We start from the raw sequence: 9205 nt of genomic DNA on the forward strand, positions 1-9205 counted from the left end.
TCTGCTTGCCTACTTTGATGAAAAGGAAAAGGTGGTGTTTCATTATGTGGAAGAGTCTTGCCTTGTCGAAGATGTGGAGGTAGACAAGTTACCAGCAACACCCTGCATCATTGTCTGTGGTAAGTTTGAATGAATAAAATTTAGTGTCATATCAAAAAAATTAAAGGGATAGTTCACCCAAAAATGAAAATTCTGTCATTTACTCACCCTCATTTTGTTCCAAACCTGTATAAACGTCTTTGTTCTGCTGAACACAAAGGAAGATATTTTGAAGAATGTTTGTAACCAAACAGTTGTGGGGCACCATTGACTCCCATAGTATTTTTTTTCCTGGAAGAAATGTATACAGGTTTGGAACAACATGAGGGTGAGTAAATGATGACAGAATTTTCATTTTTGGGTGAACTATAGGAAAGTTACTGTTACAGTTAATTCACAGTTACATTGTCAGAATGGCTGGTTGTGAATGTCAGCACACTGAGATTAAAGCTCCAAAATATATTAAAACCAAAGGCATTTTATTGTTTGTTTTTGTCTGTAGGCTCTTCCTGCTACACATCAAAACTATTCATGCTGAGCATCGACCAAAAGATTACAACTCCGCACATTTCTACATTGATCTCTGCATTGTGCATGATGTTTGGCAGTTACTACTGTTTTAACATTCATTACTCTTTGGAACTGGGTTCTACTCTGGAGTTCATGCAAAGGTAGGCATTAAACCATTTTTTTTACATGAAATTTGTGGTAACACTTTACAGTAAGGTCTCATTTGTTAACATTAGGTAATGTACTAACTAACATGAACTAACAATGGGAATTACATTTGTAACAGTATTTAATCTTTGTTTTTGTAAGAAAAATACAGTCGTTCATTGTTTGTTCATGTTAGTTCACAGTACATTAATGTTGAAAGTAACGTTAGTTCATGTTAAAGGGTTAGTTAAATTCCGTAAATTGTCATTAATTACTCTCCCTCATGTCGTTCCAAACCCGTAAGACTTTCGTTCAAGTTTGGAAAACAAATGGAGATATTTTTAATGAAACCTGAGAGCTTTCTGTCCCTCCATTGACAGCTACGCAACTACCACTTTCAAAGTCCAGAAAGGTAGTAAAAACATCATTAAAGTAATCCATGTGACTCCAGTGGATTAACCTCAATTTATGAAGCATCGCGATTGCTTTGCTTGTGCAAAAGAGCATAATTTACTTCTTTATTTTAAAAAAATATTATCAAAAGTGTTCACACAATGTCTGCTCTCGCATCCATACAACACACGCGTCATGATGCTCTCATGAACAAGTGTTACAGATCAATATTTTTTGTAAATAAAGTGGTAAATTGTTTTTTGCCCAAACAAAGCACTCATGTTGCTTCATAACATTGAAGTTAAACCACTGGAGTCACATGATTGCTTTAATTGTGTCTTTACTACCTTTCTGGGGCTTGAAAGTGGTCATTGTGTAGCTGTCAATGGAGGGAGAGAAAGTTCTCAGATTTCATTAAATTCTTCATTTGTGTCCAGAAGACGAACTAAAGTCTTATGGGTTTTGAACAACATGAGGGTGAGTAATTAATGTTAACTTGTTGTAAAGTGTTACAGAAACTGTTCAAATTTTCACCCAAAAATGGAACATTGACTAGATGGTGAGAAAATAATGACATTCTAAAAACTGACTTCTGCAGATCACAAATTATATATTTTAAAGAATGTTACAATGCATAAAAGTTGACTAATAAATGACTTCCTTTACAGTGGTACTCTCTAAATAGTACACTAAAGTTTTGTTGTGGTTAAAGGTATAGTTCACCCAAAAATGAAAATTCTATCATTACCCAGCAAACATTGGTCCAACGGCAACGTCGTGTCCCTGGCCAAAAATAGTCGCGGTAGGACGGCATTAATCAATAAAAAATTTGTAACATTGAACATTTCTTAAAAATGCATTCAGATACGTTTCATAACTTTCATTTTGGAACTATTTTTCAACCATGATGGGACGTGTCAGAGGGACGTCTTTTCAACGGTCATTAAACGTCCAAATGGTTGCTGGGTATTTACTCACCCTCAAGAGGTTCCAAACCTGTTTCTTCTGCTGAACACAAAAGATATTTTGAAAAATATGGGTTACCAGACAGTTTCTAGTCCCTATTGACTTCCATAGTAATTTTTTTTTCCCATACTATGGAAGTCAATGGGCACCAGTAACTGTTTGGTTACCCACATGTTCAACAGAAGAAAGAAATTCATACAGGTTTGGAACAAATTGAGGGTGAGTAAATGATGACATAATTTTCATTTTTTTGGTGAACTAACCCTTTAATCAGCGTATATTTGTGAGCAACAAATTCAGTCATTCAGTTCTCTTTTTAAGGTGCTTCTTCAGCATAAACCCAGAGAAAGGCACCAAAGTTGAACCGAGGAAAAACAAAAAACAGCTCCCAGTGAACCCCCGAGTCCTTACACTCATAGTAGGCCTTGCTGATCATGAATGGAGAGCAGATTAAGGTTGGACAAAACCTTTTTGACAGATGTTTGAAGATTACGTTGGCACTGAGAATGTTTTACAACTTTGTGTTATCTGGATTTACACTGAAAGATGCTTGAACTTTGAATGTAGAAAACTACTTAAATGTGAGTCCTGTCCTCTTAGAACGGTATACTGTTTTGTACTTATGGTACATATGGTACTATACCAGTAATGATTTGAGCAGCCAACAAAACATTGTGTGTACCTAAAATAAAATGTCACTTTTTTATTTATTTATTTATTATAGTTATGCTTTTCTTGTCCTTTCAATTTATACATTTAAGTTTTCCTACAGGAAGTTTTGTTTTGTGCATCTGAGATTGTAAAAAGCTGTATGTTAATGCTTTCCAAGCATTTGGTTCATGATTAATCCGTTCTGTTAATATAATGGTGTGCTGTCTTGTTCAGGTTATTGAATGTGTGGCTTTCTGCTAAAGATTGCAATTATTCAAAATGTTTGTTCTGCAAGTTGAAGCGAACAGGGAGTACATTCTTTTACTGCTGTTTTAAGGAGAAGAATATGGTTGTCCAAAGTATGTATTTACAAAGTTTGTTGTATTTAAATAAAAAAAGTGTATTTGCTTTTCATACCAGTTCTGAATGTTTTTTTTTTTTTTTTTTTATGGCAACCAAAACTGCAAGTTTTTACCGTAAATGTTAGTTCACTTTTAGGTATACCGTAAACGGAAGAACATTTCGACCGTATTTTTTACGGTAGATTTCTGGCAACCACAGCTGCCAGTTTTTTACCGTAAATTTTACAGTTCACTTTTAGGTATACCGAAAATGGAAGAACATTTCGACCGTATTTTTTACGGTAGATTTCTGGCAACCACAGCTGCCAGTTTTTTACCGTACATTTTACAGTTCACTTTTAGGTATACCGTAAACAGAAGAACATTTCGACCGTATTCTTTACGTTAGATTTCTGGCAACCACAGCTGCCAGTTTTTTACCGTAAATTTTACAGTTCACTTTTAGGTATACCGAAAATGGAAGAACATTTCGACCGTATTTTTTACGGTAGATTTCTGGCAACCACAGCTGCCAGTTTTTTACCGTACATTTTACAGTTCACTTTTAGGTATACCGTAAACGGAAGAACATTTCGACCTTATTTTTTACGGTAGATTTCTGGCAACCACAGCTGCCAGTTTTTTACCGTACATTTTACAGTTCACTTTTAGGTATACCGTAAACGGAAGAACATTTCGACCGTATTCTTTACGGTAGATTTCTGGCAACCACAGCTGCCAGTTTTTTTACCGTAAATTTTACAGTTCACTTTTAGGTATACCGTAAACAGAAGAACATTTCGACCGTATTCTTTACGGTAGATTTCTGGCAACCACAGCTGCCAGTTTTTTACCGTAGATTTCACGGGATTTTTTTTTACAGTGTATGTAATAGAGAAACTTTGGTGGAAGACATCACTGTATCTTTATTCATGCTGTATATTGACTTTATCTGTTAAGTCACATTGGCACTAATGTGTTTTCATTCATTTACAGACTGGTACCAGAATCCAAGGGCACTTGGATAGCATTGGAGAGAGTCTCCAGCCATATCTACTTGTTGTTGGGCCGAAGAGAAGTAGGGTCCAGTCTTGTTTTAATGTAATTGACCAACATGCTCTACCATGTAAGGTCTCTAATTCACTGGCCTGTGTTGATGAGCTTTTCAAAGCTCACTTTGTCTTTGGCACCTCATATTGTCAGGAATTGACCAATGTGTATAGCTTTCTGCAAACCACTGTCTATGACATAGATGTTGAAACCACCAAGGTGAATCCCAGAGTAGCTGAGTTGAGAGCTAGAATGCTCCAGTGAGCAGATGAACTGTTTCATTTGTAAAAGGGGGCATGCTAGTGCCAATGCCCTTATAAGGCACTTTAAGTTAGTTCATGGCCTTTGTCCAGGAAAAAGTCTGAAGTTAAAATGTGCTGAAAGAGGTTGTTCACATGTTTACCATAGTTTTTCTGGATTACGAAAGCATCTCAGCAAGTGTTGTGCAATTGACAGTTCACGCACCGATTACGGTGTAAGCTCATCCACCACCAACTCCATTTCATTAAGGGATGTAGGTGTTTTACCAAACCAAAATTCACCTTGTGAGTCTGTACTCCTAAAAACAAATATAGTAAACAGTTGTGCAACAGTGGTAGCTGAACTTAAAGTTGCTGGTGTCACAGAGACAACTATTAACTATGTTGTTAGTGCTCTAGAATAAGTGATTGGAGACGTTCATAGTCAAACTCAAGAATCTGTGAAAAACAGCCTAACTTTAGAGGAGCCCATAAAAAGTGCTGTTGAGTCTCAAATTGATCAGTGTTTTGAAAAAATGCAAAATCCTTTTGTGGCATTAAACACTGAGAGCAAGAGAATGCAGTACTTTTCAGAGAAATGGGGAAAAATAGATCCTGTTGAATATGTTCTCGGAACAAGATTTGCTACACGGCGTAACAGAACAACTGGAACTTTTGCCCAAACCATTGTTAAGGATAAATTTGTATATCTACCAATTCTTGAGACATTACAGTCCATTTATAAGCACCCTAACATTAAAGATATGATGACGAGAGACTCACAACAAAGACCAAATTGTCTTTATGACATACACGATGGAGAATTCTTTAAGAATCATGCGCTCTTCTCAAAACAAAGACATGCAGTTCAGATCCAGCTTTTTTTTTTTTATTAATTTGAATGCTCAAACCCCCTTGGATCAAAACGAGGAATACATAAGTTAGGAGCTATCTATTTCACCCTTAGAAATATTTCCCCTAAATACAACTCGAGTTTACTAAATATCCATTTAGTTACTTTATTTCATGCACAAGATATCAAAACTTCTGGGTTTGATAAAATACTAGGGCCGCTTGTCCAGGATATCTCAACACTGGAAACCAATGGAATTCAGATTCCTTTATTTGATCATACAGTTTATGGAAGCATTGTCCAAGTTACTGGTGACAACCTTGGTGTCCATTCTTTATTTGGTTTTGTTGAATCGTTTAGTGCTATGTACTGTTGCTGCTTTTGCCTACTAAAGAAAGAAGACTTTCAGACAGAGTTCAGTGAAGATAGTCCAAAGATGTCAGAGCGAACTAAAGAACTTCATGCCGAACACTGTCAGAGTATGCAGAGCAATCCCAGTCTACCTTACGTAATGGGAGTAAAAAAGTCTTGCCTTTTAAATTCTTTGCAATATTTCCACACCACTGCAAATTTTTCGGTTGATATCATGCATGATATATTACAGGGGGTTGCACAATATGAGATGAAATTACTTATTCAGCACCTGATTGACAATTGCACCACATCAGCAGAAGTACACAGATGAATTCAGAGTTTTAACTATGGCTTCATGGAACAAAACAACAAACCTCCTGGTGTAGCATTAAGAGAGGGTTCCAATGACCAGGGCTTAAATGCCACTCAGAGCTGGTGTTTACTGCGTCATCTACCCATTATGTTTGGAGATCTTGTGCGTCCTAATGATCAGCACTGGTATTTGTTCATTTTATTGCTTCAGATAGTCAATATAGTGTTTTCTTCAGTTATATCCACTGGTATCACCATTTATTTGAAACACCTGATTGCAGAGCACCACAGTTTGTTTAAGCATTTGTTTCCTGATAAGAACTTGTTGGCGAAGCATCATTTTATGGTGCATTACCCCAGTTGTATGCAGAAAATTGGACCACTGCTACATTGTTGGTGCATGCGTTACGAAGCGAAGCATAACTTTTTTAAAAAGCAGTTGAAAAGCTTTAAAAACATAACGAAAACATTAGCAAAGAAACACCATTGCCAAATGGCTTACATTTGGCAAACATCTGATCCAAATGACATGAAATTAGATCCAGGGAAAATGGCCCCCTTGAATGAAATGGAAGTTGGTGCTGAGATGGCTGAGAAACTTAATGTGCCTATGTGGACCAAGGTCCTAAATGTGAACTGGGTCAAGCGCTGTGGAAATACTTATCGGTTAGGGTTAGCGGTTTGTGTTCAAGTTCAGAATGACATGCCTGTATTTCATGTAATCCAGAATATTGTTATCAAAGATGAGCAGGTCCTTTTGGTAACAACTGCACTGAAAACGTTTTGTTTAGCTGAACATATCCATGCTTACAAAGTTGCACATACCACAGAAGCACCTTCTGTTTTGGAGATTAAGGATATTTTGCACCACAAGTTGTTTGACATTCTGATGTCTTATGGTTGTGACTCTGATTTGTTTATTGTACCATATTGTTTCATGTAATTCTTCTTTGACTTCTCTCTTACATTATCACTATCACAATTTTTATTTTTTTGTATTATTGTTTTCATTATTTCATTTTTTATTTTTTTATGATCACAAGTGAATTAAATGTAAGTGTAATATTGTTTAAACAGGTGCTTGAAAAATAAAATTGTGAGACATGAGTATACAGTTTGTTGTTGATTTTATTTTCAGACTGAAAAGCGAGTTTTTCATTGATATTTTAGGGCTTTCTGAGGGTAAAACATGAATGTTGTAATTCAGAAGAATAACTCTAGATAGAGTTATTCTTCGTAGTTCACTCATAATTGATGATAAACAACTCTGGAGGGGAAGTAAATTGTGGCAGAGTAAATTTGAAGATCCTCTGAACAGAGTTAAAAAATAGCAGAGTCAATTTCTTTTAGCTCTGAACTGAGTAAAATTGTACGAGAGTTGATTAAAAAAAAACTAAATAGAGTCAAATATCACAGGAAAGAGTAAAATATTATCACTAAATTGAGCATAATTAACTCCTAATGTTATCTTGCATAGAGTAAAATTTTCTTCAATTTGAGTAAATTTTACTCTGAAAAATTTACTGTGTAGGATCATCGTCGTGACTCGAAATAAAGCAAGAATTACTCTACAGATCCGTGAAAACTTAAATCAGTCATTACACTCGATTTTCATGACAGTGTAGTTAAAGATACACATTGGCAGCAGTTTATGTGATCCGATTCACAAACAAAGAACTCTTATGATTTGGTTCTTTTAAAGAATCACTCCAAACGACTCACCAACTCACGACTGTTTTAAATCAGTCTGATGAACCCTTCACTGAATAAACTCACTGAATCAAAGCGATCACTGAATTCACATCTGAATCAGTGTAGTCACATCTCTGCAAAAGATTTAACTGATTTTATTATTTTATTTGTTTTTGTTTGATTTGATTTTATGATTTATCAATTTAATGATAAACAATTTTCCTATTTGTACTTTTGATAAAAATTAAAACATTGGACATTAACACGTTACCAATATATAGCCTATATAGCCTATACCAATGCTGCTGATGCCTACCTGTGATGCGTCACCAAGGTCTGGTAGGGTGTGAGAGACGGTCATATGTGGGGTTGTAAACTTCCACCCATGCTGGGGCCCGGTGGGGGATGTGCTCTATGATGTAACCCCCCTCTGAGAGACCTGATGTGGGGTAAGGGTGAAGGATCACACTTACAAGGGATGGGCAATGCCACTTTCAAGGCCTGTCAATACATTATAATATACGGCTCTGGAAAAAATTAAGAGACCACTGCAAAATTACTATTTACTATTTATAGGTATGTGCTTGAGTAAAATGTTTGAGTAAGACTTTCTGAAGCACCCCCAGATCGTCTAATGGTTAGACAGAGACCTGGAGAGACCTTCAAGCCACAGTGTCTCACACCCACTCTGAAATTTGGTGGAGGATCGGTGATGATCTGGGGGTGCTTCAGCAAGGCTGGAATCGGGCAGATTCGTCTTTGTGAAGGATGCATGAATCAAGTCATGTACAAGGTTATCCTGGAAGAAAACTTGCTTCCTTCTGCTCTGACAATGTTCCCCAATTCTGAGGATTGGTTTTTCCAGCAGGACAGTGCTCCATGCCACACAGCCAGGTCAATCAAGGTGTGGATGGAGGACCACCGGATCAAGACCCTGTCATGTCTCGCCCAATCTCCAGACCTGAACCCTATTGAAAACGTCTGGAATGTGATCAAGAGGAAGATGGATGGACACAAGCCATCAAACAAAGCCGAGATGCTTGAATTTTTGCACCAGGAGTGGCATAAAGTCACCCAACAGCAATGTGAAAGACTGATAGAGAGCATGCCAAGACGCATGAAAGCTGTGATTGAAAATCAGGATTATTCCACCAAATATTGATTTCTGAACTCTTAAAACATTAGTATTGTGTTGATTATAAATGAATATGAACTTGTTTTCTTTGCATTATTCGAGGTCTGAAAACACGGCATCTTTTGTGTTATTTTGACCAGTTGTCATTTTCTGCAAATAAATGCTCTAAATGACAACATTTTTATTTGGAAATTGGGAGAAATGTTGTCAGTTCTTTATAGAATAAAACTAAAATGTTAATTTTACTCAAACACATGAGACGGACCTTTATCATAGAATTCAATGATGTATTTCCACGTAAACCCCGAAACGTGAGTCCCATTAAACATGACGGCACCCGCTGTGCCATTTGTGCTCACATTTGGTTGTGCCCTCAGAAGCAGAAACTTCAGGAAGAACATATTCTCAAAGATTAGTCACATTCATTAACACACAAAGCTAGCTAATATTGTCACAAACATTGGGTAGTGTAGCTACATAACTCATTAGGATTGCCGACGGCGACCAGAGGTTGCATCAATTT

General features: G+C 36.6%; 1 long non-coding RNA gene across 1 annotated transcript; it reads left to right on the forward strand.

Annotated features, from left to right (window-relative positions):
- Nucleotides 1–586: 586 nt before the first annotated feature.
- LOC127437143 (uncharacterized) lies at nt 587–6927 on the forward strand. The gene is made up of 3 exons (XR_007896532.1): nt 587–710; nt 2377–2510; nt 4044–6927. It is a non-coding gene; the product is annotated as an uncharacterized LOC127437143 (long non-coding RNA).
- The last annotated feature ends 2278 nt before the right edge of the window (nt 6928–9205 follow it).

The sequence above is a fragment of the Myxocyprinus asiaticus genome, chromosome 48 (genome assembly GCF_019703515.2).
Source record: "Myxocyprinus asiaticus isolate MX2 ecotype Aquarium Trade chromosome 48, UBuf_Myxa_2, whole genome shotgun sequence".
NCBI classification, from domain to species: Eukaryota; Metazoa; Chordata; class Actinopteri; order Cypriniformes; family Catostomidae; genus Myxocyprinus; species Myxocyprinus asiaticus.